The 19390-nt window shown below is 39.3% G+C and overlaps 1 long non-coding RNA gene across 3 annotated transcripts in view; it reads left to right on the plus strand.

The window, feature by feature from the left end:
* LOC138117165 (uncharacterized) overlaps positions 1 to 19333 on the plus strand; it is a 41517-nt gene extending 22184 nt beyond the window's left edge. For all 3 annotated transcript variants that reach the window (XR_011154547.1, XR_011154548.1, XR_011154549.1), the window contains exons 2-5: positions 11649 to 11822; positions 12804 to 12917; positions 16896 to 17035; positions 17963 to 19333. This is a non-coding gene — a long non-coding RNA (uncharacterized lncRNA). The remainder of the gene's footprint in view (positions 1 to 11648; positions 11823 to 12803; positions 12918 to 16895; positions 17036 to 17962) is intronic.
* The last annotated feature ends 57 nt before the right edge of the window (positions 19334 to 19390 follow it).

Raw genomic sequence — 19390 nt, forward strand, 5'->3', positions numbered from 1 at the left:
CTGCTGCTCTGTTGGGCTGTTGAGACCACTGGGAAATACCAGCCAATTCAGCTTTAAGTGTATTCTTATTTTTCATTTTTTTTTTAATACTTCCCCCCCACCCTTTTTTTTCCCCCATAGACTGTCTAACACTAAATCCAGCTTTTTCATGTGGTTATTACTTCATGACAAGGCATGATGAACCACTTAAGAATTTCTGTAAGTTTAAAATTATCTTTACATTGGCCTCTGTTAAGATTTCTGACAATTGCTGTTAATCTTTAGGCTGGGGAAAAAGGCTTTTTTCCTCACCATATGGACTAGACCAGATTTATCTGCTGCCTGTTGTCCTTCATGGCACATGAGACACATTCCGTTGAGTGATGGATTGTGTCCGGATGTGTCGTAGCAATTTCGTGTTGGCATGGACACACAGTTGACAAAGTCCTGTGCACCTACATTCAGTCAATGTGCTTGTGCTGTATTTTACTGTTTTACTTCCCCTCCTGTACTTGGAGTGCATTTTCACTGTCCTGTTTCACTGGCTCCCAGAACATCTCCAGGCTGGAGATCAGCTGCTTGTGCAATGTGCTTGGTGAAGTCTCCTATTTCCCAACTGCAAATCGGTGCAAATGTGGGCCATTAAAGCTGTGATTGACTCCAGACCAAGGCTGGGCTCCCAAACCCTCCATGCACTGTTGAGGGCTGGGGATTTTGTTCTTTGATACTTGTGTTTTGTAAGAGCTTCCTGGCAACACCAGCAGTGCAAAGTCACTTTTGTTAATTTATTTCTAATAAAGAAGGTATCTTTGTGACCAGAGGGGGAGAACTCCAAGCTTTGTTTTTTCATGGATTCAGCCATATGTGAATGTGTGGAAATATTTCCAGAGTGTGGTCTGCTCACTGATCATTTCCTTTAAACATCCAGAGCTATGTTGCTAACAGTATGTGATCAAGGGGCTTGCACCAAGATGGTTGTTCTTGTGAGTGACAACTTTTTTCTCTTATTTTAATCCATAAGTGAAACACAGCTCTTGAAATGATCACACAGTCCTGTTTTCCAAGAGGCCAGTGGGTCAGGAGGTGAACAGGGTGTTGTGTTCCCCAGTAAAGAACATTAGTGTTTGCTTAAGTGGGATCAAAATGTGTGACGAATTTTATATGCAGCTTGTAAATTAAAAAAAAAAAAAATCATTTTTCCCTTTCAGAATTGTGGTGTCTAGCATTGAAAATCAATTCAGATATTTATGTCCTGTAGCAGTTGATTTCTAAGCAATTAGAGGAAAACACAAGTATTTGCAAGTTTTGTATTTTTTTCAGTTGTGTTTGCTTCTTGGATAATTTTATCCATGAAGACTCCTTTACCACTCTGTCTTGTCGACTCAGCTGAGTTAAAATTAAAGCATAAAATGAAATGTTTATTTAATCATGACGATGTTCTTAAAAACTTGAATTTTCTTGTGCCACTAAAAGAAGTGCCTTCAAAACTTCCTGAACTTCTTAAAATGCATCCTCAACACTGATAATTAATGAAGATATACTAAGTAATAAAGCAGCATTTAGTCTGTATTTGAATAATTAGAAATTTAAACTAAATTCTCCTAGTGTGTCGAATATGCTTAACTTTATGATAAAACACCCCCAAAACCAAACCAAACTGATAAAATGATCAGATCTTTTACACAAGAGTATTTCTACCTGATTTAAATTCTGGGATGGGAACTCAACAGTTTTAACTATAATATTTTATTTTGAGAGGAATAAAATCTATTCAGTGTGCAATCGAAGACTTTTATACAGAAAATGTAAAAAAATGTTAATGAGAAGGAAAACTGAATCCAGCAGTGGGATTCACAGAGCTTGGTTAATTACACAAATAGTAATTCATTCAGGTCCTCTGCCCAGGTTTCATTCTTCTTGACTCTGCAGACTGGCATTCCATCACTATAGCAAAGCAAGGACTGAACAATGCCAATAATTTCAGACTGTTCCCTGATGTGATAAACTTTGTCAGATAAGAATATCCTTGACTCTAGATTCTGAACCAGGCTCTTAATATATATAATTCTTCATACCACATGTGAGGACCACTGACCATGGCAAAGCAAATGAAGTGTTAATTATCCAGAAAGAGCTTAGTTCTGCCCAGTGATGGATAATGCTGCCCAGATTCAGAAATGGACTTATTTATGTGATTAAAGTTAAGCACATGCTTAATCTCATTGATCTCTAACATCAATAACAGTTTATCAATTCAGAGCTGCAATTGGTGTTGCAAACATAAAGGAAAGATGAATGGGGTCTTTGCCTTGACTTTGCCCACTGAATTTCTTGTGGACTGGGAGGTGGAAACAGCAAATGGTTATTTCTTGGAAATGGACTTGGGGGACTTTCAAATTCTTCACTACCATTGGTCTCTCCACTTCTCATTTCTCAAGGGTGAAATTTTGGTCACTAACATTTTGAACCAAACAGGTTTGGGTGGAAACTCTTTCAAATGAGGGGGAGGCAAGCTAAGAAATAATCAGACTAGTAGCACTCTTGATGACAGAGAATATTAAAATAAGAAAAATTACAAAGGAAAGATAAAAATTTTAAGGTTGAATGTCTGTGAAGAGACAAATAACAATCAATAGCATGCATTTGTAGCCTGCTCTAACTGGGGAAATAAACAGGAATATAATGGTGCCCTGTAGACCTGGTGCTTCTGCTCGTGTGCACGTGTCCCTTGCATACTTGGAAATATAAATGCCATGGCACCAATATCTAATAACATTTGAGTGCAAGTTCATTTGAACTGCTTAGATGAGGGGCATAAAACTGACACAGCACTGGAAAGCTAATTTTTTCTTCCTGGGGCTATTTTTGAGGCCTTGTTTTTTTTTTTTTTTTTGTTTCTGAAGTATTTCTTCTGCAAAATAGCCTTTATCTGTCCTTAAAATGTACTGGGGAGGCAAGAAAATACCTTGCCTAGGGTGCTTACCTTTCGCTTTTCAGTTTAAATTATTCTTCTTTGACTGAGAATTGACTTTCTGAATGTTTTTGTCAGTAGTACATGTTAACACCTGTGGTCACCTTTGTTTGCTAGAAAAATCTTTATTACCAAAGCACCTGTACTGGAGCCTGCTAAAAGTACTGTCACCTCTAATGGGCTAAAATAGTAGAAAAAAAGGTGCTCTTCACACTATATTTCATCATTGAAAGAACTGCAGTGGTGTCAGTGAACAGAAATCAGCTTTAATGTTTTTGTAGCATAGCCTCGAATGTAAGTGTTGTTGGTTAGTGTTGAGACTGCTGATAACACAAGAAAGGCACCATTGCCTACCCACCTTTAATATTAATGGAATGAAATAAACCTGCTTTTGTTCCATGCTCTTCAGTTAGAGTAAAAACAAAATTAGAACCACTATGGTGCAATGATATCTATTTTCAAACATGGAGGGGTGGGATGGAAGATCCCTAGAAGGCTATTCCTGCGTAAAGGTTTACTTTGGGTGGAAGGAAGGATAAGGAAGCCCTTTTGTAATTTTGTAATGAGTTTCATCCCAGCTCTCTATATCTTAAAGCCAGTTTCTGGGTTGAGGGGTAATGCTTGGTTTTGATGACGTTGTATTTGACAATATGCAGTGTCAAGAATACATTTCTTTGCCCCTAAATCACCAAGATATCACTAATAAATGCATTTAACTATTGTTACCGTGTTTTCTGAAGGTGATTTAGGGGGGAAAGTAATGCAGCAGGAATCCAGTGCCTCAAAGGCAATATGAATGTCAGATTTATGTTGGTGGTAAGATACATTTGACCTGTATCCTTGAAAGCACAAGCTAAACAAGATTGTTTGGTTCTGAAGTTTTCTCACAAAGGTAGAGGTAAAGGAACACCACCCTCTTTAACCCAAGACCTTCACAAAGGTATTTAAACTGGGCTAGTTTGATGCTAATTTTCAGGACATATGCATGGCTTTATTCTTTTGGAGGTGAAATTATTCTTAAATTTAATTTGAATGAGAGAGCTCCAACAAGGTAAGTAGCATATGAAGCTTGGCAGATTTCTGTTCTCTACCAAGTTAGAAGAAAAAATATGCAGGTACTCTGAGGAAAGTTACAGTGCTTCTGGTTTTTATTCCTCTGCTTGCTTGCTAGTGAATGATAGGCTGAGAAATGCAACATCATCTATTTCTTTTGTGTTCTTGGTTACCATAGAGCATATGCAACATACAGCAAAACACAAACATTTCCTGCTTTGTTTTCTTGGCAGTTTTCTGAATTCAGTATTTTGGAATTAAAATGAAATAGTGTGAATCAATGTAGAGCACACAGAACACCTCGTTTCTTGATCCTCTGATGAGCATTTTTAGAAAAAAACTGCTGAAATATGCATCGTAATCAATCTGATGAACAACCAATGGAGGAGGCTTTTAAATATTTAAGAATCTCTGTGTTGTAGAGAATAGCACAATTTTTTTAAATGAGAACTACAAGTTCCTACAGACCATCAGAGTAGTTCTCCATAGAAGAATTTTGTACCAGAAGGCTTAAAATACCAAATCCAATTTTGCCTAAGGTGGGATCTGATGTGGCCAGTCTGAAGTCTGTTGATAATCTTATTTCAGCTCCCAGGAGTGACCATTGCCTCTTTCCTTCCCTCCTCCAGTGGGACTTGCTCCTGATTGCCCTTGCAGCCACCATGCATCTGCCTCAATTTCCTCTTTTATTCTTGTAGAAAATATTTCCCTAATTACTTATAATTTCACCCAGTCATGAATGACACCTTCCTTCCTGTCACCAAGAGCAGCATCTGGCTGGCACCCACCCACAGCACTCCCAGTCCCCAAAGCTGCTGGGTTTGGCATCACTCTGCTCCGTGTGCTCCTGTAAACTCCCCAGTGTCACAGGGTAATCCAGTTTTTAAACAAAAGGCATAATTAATATTAAAACACTTTGAGCAAGAGTGTGGCTTTGTAAATAACAATTTGTCATGAGAGGAAGTGGCTTTTGCAAGGTGGGAGCTTGAACAAGGTAATATTTTGGGGTGATGCTTCAGTGAAGAGATTTTCTGGAAATCTGTGATTTACCTGTTACTATTATTGTGCTATTGAACAAGCAGGAAGCAGTGTGTGAGAACAATAATAGTAATCTTAGTTAGAATGGTTTTGATGAAAGTACACTTTAATTCACTAATTATGGCAGCTAAAAGGCATTTTTACATTCAGTGTTAAAATCACTGTATCTGTATTTTTACCTCATTCTTCCAGCTGCAGAACTCTTTTTCTAACATGTTTTTAGTCATGTTATGCAAATGCCTGTTTAAATTACTAGGAGTATTTGTTTTCTATTTCTGCCCTGTAAAACATAATTTTAATACAAGTTATTTGTGAAATGCACATTGTAAAAGGAAATAAGGTTTCAGATGGCATTTCTATGATAATTTTACTGCAAATGTTGACCATGTTTTTGTATTTGTCTGTAGAAGGTAATGCAGGCTATACATAAGGCATATATCAAAGATCTAATATTGTATGTGACTAAATTAGTGAAGTAGTGTTGGCTTTCCTTTGAGCAGTTAGTCTAGCACTAATCATACGGAGTAAAATAGATCACTGCCTCGCGTCCATTTTGGGGGAAGCAGAGGCTGTGGCACACGGCTGCAAAGATCCAGTGCCCCTTTCTGGCTCTCCCTCCCTGCTGTGGGGGTCTCGGGGTGTCCCCACCCCCCATGGGAGCCCCCAGGACCAATGGGGCCAGTGACAGGCTGGGCAGCCGAGGAAGGGCTCAGGGCTGGCACGGCACCACGGGTGTAATGCATGTAAATTGGGGGGCAAATGCATGAGCAAGGCAAGGTGAGGGGTGTGCTGAATACCTAAAACCTGCCTGTGGTGCTCCGTCAGCGCAGGGAAACTCGGGCAGCGTGGTGGGGTCTGGAGTGGTTAGCCCCCCCAGGAAAGTGTGTGGTGAATTCCCAGCCAAATCTTATGCTACACACAAACCTGCAATTAAAATCACACTTTCTACTCTAGATTGATCTGCTTAATAAAATAAGGTTAGTTGCATTTAAAAAATGTATGGGCGAGTTTGCTGCACGTAGGGAGAATAACGGATATTGCTGGCAAGAGATTGCTCTTAATAAAACATCTTCATTTCAGTGGCACACTGTATTTTTATTTGGCTTGATCATCAGCCTCTGAACCCAAATGGAAATTTTTGGAAACAAAAAGAGGTTTCTGGAGGTGGTATCCTGTTTGTGTCTCTGTCGCACTTTTCAATCAAATGGTTTGTACTAGACTGAAGTTTGACAAGCCCGCTGCAGTGTCACGAAGAAAAAGCTTCCTCATGAAATTAAAAACATATAGCAGATGCATGTTTTATTGAACATTACTAAAAATAGCGCTTTAAACCCTTACTCTGTCTGTAATGCTCTTTAAGTATCTTTTGAACACTGCCTTCATTATTAAGTCTCTGAGCTTCTGAAATAATTTTCTGATTTTTTCTCTTCCACAGACCTTATTTTTCAGAGTGGTTGATGTTTGTTTGCTGCTTTGCATGCGTGTATGGTGAGCGAGTTGTCAGTCAGCTGATGACTCTTCAGTCATGTTGGATGAGGTCCGAAGCCTATGTCTGTAAGCAAATTCCCAACCCAGTATCATGAATGTATTTTGAGACTCTTTAAGGATCTTGATAGGAACTGAGATGAAATATTCTGCCTGTTGCTGACTCAGTGATCACAGGGTGAGATGAGGAGAGTTCTCACCCTGCCTGTTGTCATCTCCATGCCTGACCAATGTGCTGCAGTCTGCACACCCCTTTGGACTTCTCTCTTGCCTTTACCCACTACAGAAGAAGGTGAAAGCAAGATGCAAGAAAACTGCCGGGTTTATAAAAGCAGGGGAGTCAAGAGATGCTAAGAAAGTAAGGACCAGGAAGTGATATAAACCTGTTAGTAGGAAATACTGAGTCAAGATTTTATTTGTTAAAATAGACAATTGAACAAATACTTTTTACAATCAAATATGTTATTGGTCTTGCATGACATTATAAACAGTTGCTGAAACATGACATTCAAAGCTACAGTTTTTATGACATTGTGGTTTGAAATACAGCTGAAAATGGCAGGTCTTTGGCTTTAAAGGATTCAGCTCCAATATTGCCTTTCTTCCCTTTCTGAAACCTTCCTGGTACTGACAAAGAAACCAAGCACACTACTTTTCTTTTTCTTAAATCAAGTTTAGTATCACCAGTGACACAAGCCTCATTTCTCTTGTTGAATTCTCCGTCAGGCTGATGGGTGTGAGCTTTTAGCACCATTTCTGGTATTTCAGCTGTGCAGTTCATGTTTTGCTTTTTTTACTTCTAGCCTTGCAATATGAATACACACTGGTGCTATTAAATCAGAACAGGTAAGGTTGGCAGGGACCACTGGAGGTCATCTAGTCCAACCTCCTTGCTCAGGTAGGGTCCCTGAGACCATGTTACTCAGGACTGTGTGCAGATGGCTTCTCAGGGAAGAAGGCTCCAGGAATGGAGGCTCCATGCAGCTGCCTACCTGTACATACAAAAATAAAGGGGTTGTATGGAATTTTGCTTTTTCTTTCCTTGCAGATTGTGGAAAGAAACCCTTCTATTTGAGAAAGAAAAAGGGCTAAATGGAAAACAGTTATCTTGTAGAAAGTTGTCTAAGCCAAGACTTGTGCAGTTTTGTGAGCATGGGCAGGGTGAGAGCAGTTCTGACTAGCAGAGTTTGCAGCTGTTTAGCCTGGGAGGGCTTTTGGGTGTGTTGCTTCTGCTCCCTTTGCAACTTGGGATGAGTCTTTTGACTCCGATAATTAATTTATAACCATCTGATATATTGCCTTGTAGCTTCCATAGTTTCACAACAAAGTGTCCTTGGACAATGTGAAGGTACTTGTCCTTGTTCAGGGCTTTATATGTGCTATATCAAAAATCTTAATTGTTGTAGGACTACGCAAATGAAAAAAACCCACCCCCACAAATCTAGAAAGAGATACTAGCTGGAAAATATTTTATTTTGGAGCTAAAGGGCTGGAAATAAATGACCCATATGCTTTAAAGGAGCTTTTAGAAAAGCTGAGTGTTTATTTGAAGTGAGCACATCCATCCTTGTAAATAATTTTGATTAGAAATGTGTAGCCATAGGAGTCTGCTCTACAAGTGCATGAAAGTTCAGTGCCACTGCCTCTGTGCTGCAGGACAGGGGAAAATGCAACCAAATTTGGATTTATCATGTTTCTCAGCATCTTGCAGGCTGGTCTGGTTGAATGGAGCCCAAAGTCCTACTCTCCTAAGAGTGGATGATATATTAAGACAAGAGTGTATTACACAGTAAGACATTAACAATGAGTCTGAAAAGGTATTGTGAATGTAAAATCACACTGACTAAAATATACTGAGGTTAAAATAGAGGGTAACTTTACAAATCACTATTAATTTCTTTGGCTTTCATTGCAATAACATTGATTTAATTCATTAGATTTCTTTCTAAATCTATATTTCAGTTTTAGAGTTGTCAGTTTCTGTTAATGACAATTTTGCCCATCTGTTCTAACACGAAAATGAGGCTTCATGCAGGAGACATGATAGATCTCTAATAGTTGAAGAAGTAAGAATCTTAAAGGTATTTCATTTGGATTAGATCCATTCTGATGTGATTCACCCTTGAAATGAAGCTGAGTACTAAAAACTTTTAACTGTATAATCAAAAAACAAAAGTGTCATATCTTGTCATTTAGGCCCCTGTCTATTTCATAATTTACAGAAAAAATTTCAAAACATTCCCACTCATTCTCTTTCTAATGACAGAGCCATAATTTTGGGTGTCAGCATATCAGAATTCCACTGGATGTGATTAGAATAAGAATTAGTTTCTTTAATTTGGCCATTCAAACAGTAGTATGACTACAGCAAGTTGTTTTGCTAAGCCAGCCTTTGCTGCCAAGCTGGGTTACAACTTCTGCTTCAATCCAGGTTTAAAACTCCTGTTCCTTGCCCAGGTCAATCTTCTGAAGGGGTAATTTTTCAAAGCAGTGTGTGAGTCTTAAGCACACAAATCCAGTTAGGAAATAACAAGATTATGTTCTGTGGACTGCTTTAAAAATTTACCCCTAATATCCTAGAGAGAGGAGCACAGTTGTTGCACGTACTGCATGCAAGGTGTAATTTAAACTGTTTTTAGTAAGCAATTCTCTGCATTTATGCAATACAATGTTATTCTGGGGGAAGAAATGCTTGGCTAATTATTCAGTCTGGAAAAATAAACACATCCATTAAAGGCTTGACTACATATTAATGGATGACCTTTCTAACCATAGTGTTTTATTTGCAAGTCTTCTGAAAAATTCTTTGTGCATTAAGTATATATGGAATTGGATTTTGTCCTTATCACTGAAAGTTACCAAATGTACGCTGGCTCAAACTCAGCACATTTAGTGTTGCCTTGTAACAAAGGAGATGGTTCCTATAATGTGCATCATTACTGCTTTCTGTCTTAAACTTCGCTTGAAATTCAGAGTATAGCCTGGAAAATAAGACTAAAAAAGTTCCTACAGGACCAGATTTTTAATTTCTAAATACAAACTACTGGAAAATTTAGCTTTTCAGTTGTAATACTTCTAACAAATTAAAAATCAACAAAAATATTATGCTTCTATGTTACCTGTTCAAGTGTATAGAATGCACAAAAACTTTAATCAAATACTCAGGTTTGCTCAGTTTTAAATTGTGTTAGTTTAATAGTTTCTATTCTGCTGTTTATATTAATGACATATTCCCATCTAAATATATTGCAGCGCTGAAAAGCCATCAAAGCATTTCTAAGGTTGAATGAGTGCAGTTGCATTCATGATTTTTTAATAAAATGATCTCTTTCTATTGAACTGCTTTTTTTAACAGAGATTGAGATTGTATAATATATATATACATAGTTATAGGAGCATTATAAATACAAACTGCAGCTTCATTTACTGTCTGAATATTTGATTTCAGTTCATAGCTACACAGTGGGCTGAGAAATGTGAGTTACTGTACATAAAATATGAGAGCAAAAGAAAGAAGGATAAAAAAAAGAGAGATGGAATTGATTATTTTTTTGCATATTGATTAAAAGTCTTATTATTTGAAGAAGCAACTGATAATTTGCTAATAGTGATTTTTCCAAGGACTGATGTTTCTAAAAATGATTTTCATCTATTCTCCTTTTCCTCTTTCACAGTCCAGTTTATGTTCTCTACTTTTAAATTCTTGCCTCTTTTGCAGGCATTTGATATTTGTAGTATACATATAAAAGCAGTTTGATATTGGCTAAATTTGGGCATAGTCGTGTTATGAATACGAACATCTGCAATGGAATTAAAAGCGGCATTCACCAAAATCCAAGTGTGAAGTATCCCAGTTAAGCATACGATTCTGAATGCATAATTTAGTTGCCATATTTTGTTTCTTTCTTCTGTGTAAAATGTTTATGAAGTTCTCAGATTTATTAGATATTTAGAATTTTCCTTTAATTTCTTGCTGCATTTTTCTCTCTGTGCTTTCTGTGCCTATAGTTAATCTGCCTGTGGACTGGTCCCATGTCATTTTATTTTGTTTCTATTCATGTTGGATGACTAGTCAGACTATCAGAGATTTAAAAAATTCAAACCAGCTGAAATTCAAGAACCTGCTATACTTGTTTGATTTTAAAATTCTTTTTCCTGCTAGCAAGTGGAGCCAGTCAAATACGGGGGCAAAAAATGGTCCTAGACAGGACTCATCTTTAAAACCTAATGTCCATGATTCTTGACACTTCCTCTTGCCCCTCCCCAAGGTTCTCTTTTCTACTCTTTTTTAAAATTTTTATGTTAATTGCCAAGGGAAGATTTGAAAATTCTCTTGTTAAGTCTCTGATTGCATCTATCTCAGCTGGGAGTTGGTCAGGGAAAGCAAACATGAGAAAACAGATCAGATGAGATCCCTGTCCTGAATTGGTGACAGTCCAAAATCTGTGCATAACCCAGCCAGACAAAAAACAAGCTCTGATGTTCTGATGGTGACTGAGTGGGGGATCATAAGGTAAATTCTTACCATGGACATGAAGTGATCCATGTAGTAGAATTCCCCCCTTTTCCAGCTACAGCAATCCAGTGCTGCTGTTTCAAGCAGAGGATGCCTTTTATTTCTCACAGACACCTGGCCCAGCAAAGCACACGTGCTGTCTGGCTGCTGGTGGCTACAGGGAAGCATCAGATGAGAAAAGATGCTACCAAAGCTCCTGCTCAGTGTGATGTCAGTCATTTGGTTCATGATGAATTAATTTTAAAAATAAGCTACAGAAAAAGGTCTTTCAGTCTGGGAACCAGAAAGAATTTGGTATTTACTCAGACTGAGAACCTGAGTATGAATATAAATTTTTAAATGAGAGAGTATATTGCATGGCTAGTTCATCGACTTAAAAGGGGTATCACTGGGTTGCCTCAGTTTTACATTTGAAACCATTGTACTCGCAGAAAAGCTGTTCTCACAAAAAAAGGTAACCATGCATGCAATTTAAATGTGAAATAAAGTTTAGATGTGGTTTCATAGTAAATGTGATCTGTTTAGAAATATGCCCAATTGAGAAAGTTGAAGTATGGTGGGAATTACATTATTTCATCACAGTGTTTTGGCTTTGCCCTGTTGCAGGTCAGAGGTTTATCCAGGTTGTCAAACTTGTGGCATCTGACACTTCCCTCCCCAGAGCAGAAGCACTACCTAAAGGCAGGGGATGTTCCTCCATCAGCAATTTACATAGACTGCACTTAGATGCTCTGGCTGCCCTTCTCCGGGGTGAGCTTCCTCCCACATTCAAACATGGAGGTAAGAATGGGGTTTATCAGGTGGATAAAATGGAAATCAGTGGCAAAATTCCCATAGATTATTGACTGCCTGATGTTTTCACTCACAATATTTGATTAAGAACATCATATCTAGAATATAAGAAGAGCTGAGCAATAGTTGCTAGTACTTGTCATATTTAAAATTTAGGAATGCTTTCAAAGGTCTGCCCACAAGACTGTACAGAGGTGTCAACAGGAAGGCTTTATGCCATAGTGTGGATTGAATATGGTAATATGAGCTGTGCTCCTAATAGTGCTGGTAAACAGACCGTTCTAATCAGATTCAAATGCTAATATATATAAAATCTTTACCCATTTAAAAATAATAAAATATTTTGCTTCAATTAATCCTGATTGTGCTAGTAGAACATACAATCAACAGTGTTATGCAAATAGTTATTTTTGCAGTTGAAATCAATAACTTATTTTCTTTGTAATATAAAAAAAATAGAAAAAGGAGGTTATTATTAATTGCTTATAAAACTAAATCTTTGTGAGGGAAGCCTGCAGGTATTAATCTCATTATCAAGACTTTCCTTCAAAGTCTTTATGACGGTTATTGTTCATGATTCGACCACTCAAGAAATCCTGCTATAGACTCCTATTTTGAAAGTATTTATTGGAAGCTGAATGAAATTAGTTCTTTATGAGCTAAGTAATTGTAAAGTTACATTATCCTGTGGAAAGATAAAATCTGAGAATTTCAATTTTAAAACGGCTGTGCCTTGCTACACTGAAGCTATGATAACCCTCATATTTATAAATCTATACCTTACTGGCTGCACATACATAGTCATGAAGTATCAGTTACACTCCTGATAAAATACTTTAAATATTGATTATAAAATAACCTGTGTTAACAATAGGTATATTGCTTGCTCATGCACATGGTATTGTTTGTTTCATTTGAATTACTGTATCTCTAATTCCTTTCTCATTTTTGTTTTATTCTCTTGAAAAGCCTTTGTTCAACTTGGTCTGACCCATAAATGGGAGAAGCGTTGCTAATACAGCTTTAATGACACTCCCACACCAGCAAAATTCTTGGCTACTGAGGAGGAAGGAGGGCTGTTTGGTAAGGCTTGGTGCATCTAACCTAAAGGTGTTGCAGAAAACTTTCAGTCTTTTTCAGTTTTTGGCAAGAAATGGGTAACAGCACTGAATATGGAGATAGCCCATGCTAAGAATACAAGCAACAAATGCTGCTCACTAATCTTCTCCACACAGGTCTAGGGGTCATACCCTACCCCCAGAGGGCTTGTGTGTAGTAGGGACTCCCTGTGGCCATAGTTTCTCACAGTCTTCAGGTGGCTGTGGGATCTTCTTTGTCCCAGGTCATGTGGCCTTGTCCTGGGTGTGTGCCCTCCACACTCGCAGGGGCCATCTCTGTGGTGTCCCCACCATCCCTTGAGGAGTTATTATTCTCCTGCAATCCCCCTTCCCTTATATTTTAGAAACTAAGGAGAGGCCTGCAGTATCCCAGAAAAGGGCTGCTCGGTCCGCAGCAGCGAGGCTTGGCCCGCTCTGGGATAGTCACTGAGCTTCTTTACCCTTGCACGTGGTTCTAGATACACAGTGCTGATCCTGTGCCCATGTGGTTGCCTTTGAAGTCGTGCCTGAGGCTGTCAAAGCAGGCTTGAATTTCATCTCCAGAATGATGAGGTGGTTTCTGCTTTACTCACATCCAAATTGTGAGATGATTATTTCACAATTTTCTTACGTGTTCTTTTCAGCAAGGGAAAATTGACTAATCTAGAGTATAATCGTCATAGCTTCCATGTGTAGCGGGGGTATCTAATTGCCAGGATACATTCTGTGGTAAAGACCACTGGTTTGAATAAAAAAAACCCAACCCAACGACTGAGTCCTCAGGACTCCAGCACCATGCAAAGCAATTATCTGTGTTCTGGAAGTATGTACTTAAAAAAAAATCCCATGTATTTCCAAAGATTTGCTAAATATCACAGCAGACTGTCCAAAATGATATAAAATATCCAGCAGATAAGAAGTGGCCATTCTATTAAAATAATATGTGCCTGTTTTCCTGCATATGTATAAATAGTGGTGGAATCAGTGTCTGTGAAAGTGTTCAGAAAGTGAGTAGGCTTGGCACTTCCTGATACGGTGGTATTCAGTTGAATGTTGGACTTGATCTTGGAGGTCTTTTCCAATTTTAATGATTCCATGATTCTATCTGTGCAGAACAGCTGGGCCTGGTTTGGTTTTCGTAAGAAAACACCCCATCCCAAAGTCCTAACCTAACCTCTTGTTGCACAGAGGGGGTTGGCTCATGTGATTTTTTGAGGATGCAGATATTGATGTGCATTACCACGGCAGGCTGGCGTTGTGGGCTCCGGTGACAGCCATAGAGAGACCGTGCCTTGCTAGGTCACACCTGGCCACCTTTTCCACAGGACTGGTTAAAAACTTCCTGGTTTCCCTGTCAGTTCCAAAAAGAAAAAGAATCCAGAAATCTCCTCAGTTTATCGTCTTTTCCCAATTAGCTGTTCTGGGGTGTGGTTAACGCAAACTAATCATACTCCGGAGTGCTAAAATGTACATGGTGCAGCGCAGTGCCTCGCGTCTCCTGGGGTGTGATTATTTAATGATAATGATGCCCCCTGCAGAGGCACCTTATTGCTCTTTTGCAAAAACAATCTTTATTGAGGGGAATTAATTGCATTGTTGTTGATAGCAAGAAATAAGTTAATATTTTGAAATGATCTTTCTGGTTTGCACAGCTTAAAGGGATGTTAGCACAATTATGTCAAATAAATGACCTGCTTTGAAGGTTTCTCTATATATTAGATGTGGATTCCAAAGCCACTCAGAATGTATGTTTTCTCTGAAGATCTGGTTTCACTGGGAGTTTTGAAATACTTCAAAATGCTGAGAAGAGTTAATCTTTCCATTCCATGGATACCTTGTATTGCAGCCTAAAAATTGATCTCTTCAGGGTCACTGACTGTTTTCTACTTAGAGGCAAATTTGCAGTTACACTGGATTCCCACAGCATATTTACTCTATGCAAAGTGTCTGAGAGCAACTTTTATGGTAGGGTTTTTAATTAGTGTGATGTATAAAAGCAGCGAAGTTAATAAGGATGAAATTTGCTGGTGTGCTGACTTCTATGGAAGGCAATTGCCTCAGAGTCATGGTCATAGCCTAGTCTTAAATATCCATCCATATTATTGCACTGACACTACATAGATTCTAGGAGACACAGCTCACAGCTCCCAACTGGAAAAGATACAAGCAGCCACATATACTTTACCTACTCCTATCTACCCACTAATTTATCTCCAGAATAATCGCTAATTTACTTATCTCAGTGCTAATGTTTGCTACAGTAGTTTGGGTTTTGTTTCTTACTTTATGGGAGTCTTTGCATCATTTTTATCACCTGCTTGCTTTTTTATCCTAATGGTTCAGTACATCAGCATTACAGTAATAATATAGGTATATATCCATTGTAAAATGATGATTTACTGCAGCAGGATGGATGTATTTACCATGGATGCAGTGTTGCAACAAATGAAAGGATCAGAAATATGTGCCCCTGTATCAGCATGTGTGCTGGCACACCTGAGTGTGTGAGTGTGAGGACAGCAAAGCCACGTGGCAAAGTCACCTGCAGTGGTGCTTGCTCTGTGTGTGGGACTGCTGAGGAAGAGGCAGAATCCTACCCTGGGGCTGGAAAGGGCAAGCAGGAGCTCACAGGCTCCATCACTGCCTCTGCAGGTGGTCCTGGCTGAGGTGACTCCTTGCTCCTGGTGTCCCCAGCATCGTGTGGGTGTTTGAATAATGAGGGGGTTTGCCGTGCTCCTCCTTGCTGGAGATATGTGATCTCTGCTACCGGATGAGTGTCCCATTCCTGCCCCTCTGAGAGGGCAAATGGTACACTCTGAAATACTGTTTTGTAAGGAGTGAACATAATTTTGTTTCTGAGAGTCTGTGGATCATAGAGATTGTAGGATAGTTCCTGTTGGAAGGCAAATCAATCTCTTACTACAGGTGTGTGTGTTCCTTTAGTAACTTAGGGACATTTTCATTTCATTAGTCTCTTGCCAGGTGCAATTATTCCATTATTTGTGTGCCTAAAGCCCAGAGGGGTGCCCTAGGGGAAGGAAACTTGATACTTCTGGTTATAAGAACACTGTACAGCCTCACCTCAATAACTCTTTAGGCTGCATATATGGTGCCTTTTCATCATTTTGGTACCTGGAAAATGTTCATTTGAAGAAAGGTTTGGCTGATGACTGCTTTCAGACTTTTCAATTTTTTTATTTCCCTTAATTTTGCTGCTATAGAAGTAGTTTCCATCTACACAATTCTAGTTTTACTTAAGTAGGATTGCCTCGCCAATATACAAGCAGCCAGCCTTTCATCTGGATGAAGCCAAGATCTTAGATCAGCTTCTATGTTAAATATAAAATATTAGTTCTAGATAAACTAATTTGTGTTGTGTAAAGACTGGTTGCTTCCTCTTCAGAGAATGAATGGATATTCTAATTTTTTTTCCATCTTTCCAGCTGGAGAAACAGCTGAACATGAAGTTGTTGAATGTAGGTTTCTTATTTTCCCAGAAAAAGTATGGACAATTACATAATGCATTTTAATTTTTTCAGCCCCTACAAAAAGAGAAGCATATTTGATCTGTTTTCTATTAACTGATTCAATATTATTATTGGTAATAGTAATTTAAAAAATCTTTTTTTTCTTAGACCTGTATGTCAAGGTCAGTCATCCTCCAGTGTTTTGTTTGAGTAGCTTTGATAGGTGGAGAACTGAAAAATCAAAACTTTCAGGGATGCCAGGGGTGTGGACAGAAAGTAAAGGAAAAGAATGTGGCAAAGAGCAATAGAAACCAGGAAAAGCACTACAGGTGGTGGAAGAGATGTGGTAGACAGCAAAAGAAGCTGAGAGAATGAACATTCCACAGTCTTGCAAGGAGGCAAGGGAAGGCAGGAGGGCCTGGCAAGGGGAGACAGCCCCTCCAGCATCTCTGATCTGTGGGTGTGGGGAGATGACAGTGCTATGTGTATGTGAGCAGGAAACATGAAATGGAACAATCTGATATGAAGAACCAGCCAAGTCGTTGGAAAGCAAAGCAAGCAGCCTGGAACCTGACAATGAAGAACTGGCTCTTTACCCACCCAGGTTCTCTTGTTGGGTGTCACTGCCTGGTACCAGGTAGGTGTATGGGAAGGAAGAGTCCCCCCATGTTCCAACTCCCCGAGTATTTGGGATCCATTTCAGAAACAAATTGCTACTCTGAGCAGTCTCCTGAAAGATGATGCTTACAGGAACTAGATAGTCCCTTGGAAAACATCTATGGTGGCCACAATTCATGTCACTGAATAAATAAAAAGTTGTCAGTTATGTTGCTGTGGATTGCACGGCACTTGGGAAGATTGTTGTTTGTTTTTGTCAGGTTTTGTTTAGTTTGGGTTTTGTAAACTGTAGTGAGAGAATAGCTTTTAGAAAAAGAACAAGTATTAAGGAAAAAATTAAATGAACTTTTTTGAAGGAATTCTCTTTTGAAGATGCCTTTGTTGGAAAATGTATGCCTTGTCTTTATTGTAAGCCTCCACATTTTTTCCTTTTGCCTTTATCTCGGGTAACAAGTAGAGCTGATCAGCAATTTCCCCATGAAATAAGAATAATAAAGCTATCTCCACCTGATTTATTGGCAGTGTTGATGGATACTGGGTATATCTTGAACTCCTCTCTGGTGGTGGTGGTAGTGGACCAGTGCTTGAGGGAGACGGTGCTAAAAACCAAGACCTTCTAAGATAGGACGGGCCATCTTGGGGAAAAGAGAAATCTCTTAAAAGCTGTGTTGTATACATGTGGGTTTGTTTAATGGGTGGCATATAATGCAGTTAATCTCCTTACAAAGTCATTGCTTAGAGAGTAATATGAAAGGAAATCCTGATAAAAGGCACCAGTGTAAATTTGACATTGCATGTAGCAGTCAGCTTCGTGTGTTGTAATTGGAGGGGACAGAATAGTTGTTTATTCAGAGGGGAGAATGATGCTATAAATTTCAGGTATGAGATTAAAAAATAACTAGACTTCATTTTCAAATCTCCCTTCCCCTTTATTCTTCTTCCACAGTCCTTGTTCGAGCTCTTTGCAAAGGAGAATCACTGATCCTGCTCCATCTGAGGGAGTGGGAAGCAAATGCAAGTGGGGGAGGCAAGCGCCTCTGGACTCCAGATGTGATGCTCTGCAAGGCTCGTGTTGCCCTGTCTCCAGCAGCGATTCCTCTGCAGGTCTCGTTAACCTTGTGCAATTGGGCAGGAAAAGGCCAAGAGCATGGACCTTCCAGAGTCCTTCCACCTGCTCCAGGCTTCAGAAGAGGGATAAGGCTGCGGGACAGGGGTCAGAATGTGCAGTCAGCCAGGGACACTGCCGGGACTTGCCGTGAGTATTCGCACCGCGTCTGCCATGGAGGAGCTGTGCTCTTGGCTGCCGAGCTGGGGTGCCCTGCAAAAACTGGAAAATGCTTTCCAATCAAGTGAGAGCTCTGTATGCATAATAAACATATGATTTTCTGATGGCTACGTACAGCACAAATGCTGAAGAATAGTCTGTGTGCCTTGTCAGAGCACTTAAGTTAAATAGGGGCACTTTGCATCATTGTTTTGATCTTCAAAATAAGAGAAAATTGAATGCGAAGAGCTGTAGGGAACTTTCAAAGGCACACGAGCAATTAGGAGCATAAGTCCTCTTGGCCGAATGATCACTTTGGGATATTTTTCTTTTTCTGTATCCTTAACTCCCCTCCAAGTATTGATGGCAAAATAGGTCTTGGAAAATTTGACTCCCTCCAGCTTGTCTGTCCTGTTGGTGAATCTCTGGATGTTCCAAGCCATTTTAGGTTTCGTCTTCACTGCTGATGGCTACTTTTACTGGGTTGGTAAAATAACATCCAGTTACTGATGAGCTTCTGTTTTGCTGGAAGTCTGTCTGCAGGTCTTCCTATAAAAAGGTTGGTGTGATGGAGATTGACTGGTATAAATGGTGCATGTCTGTGTACATAATGTCTGTGTATGAATGGATGAAATTTTATAGAAAGAAAACTTTCCTCCTTAGGGAAACACTCCTTAGTAGTGCTGGCTGAGTCTGAATTCCTCTTGTAACACCACCATCCAGAACTTCATAAAACTGCCAATATAGTATCCATGCTAATGTCCTTTTTAGCTCCAAACCTGACAGGAGTTATCTTGGATGTCTGTCACACTGAGTTTTTTTAAGGATTTTTACTAATCATGGAATCATGGAATGGGTTGTAACATTTTCAAGTACATCTGAGTGTGAAAGTCTTGCTTATGATCACTGGAGAAGCCCTCCATGGCTGCCTCAACAGCACAGGTGGGAGGCTGGGCTGCAGAATCGCTGCTTACATTACACTGCTAGATGGAAATCGCATCATTTACACTGAAGCATAGACAGAAACTGCAAAATGTGTGAACAGTTTAGAGCAGGAGGGAAAGGAAGCATTTTATTGTTGTTAGACTTGCCTGTATCCCTCCAACTGAG

The sequence above is a fragment of the Aphelocoma coerulescens genome, chromosome 11 (genome assembly GCF_041296385.1).
Source record: "Aphelocoma coerulescens isolate FSJ_1873_10779 chromosome 11, UR_Acoe_1.0, whole genome shotgun sequence".
NCBI classification, from domain to species: domain Eukaryota; kingdom Metazoa; phylum Chordata; class Aves; order Passeriformes; family Corvidae; genus Aphelocoma; species Aphelocoma coerulescens.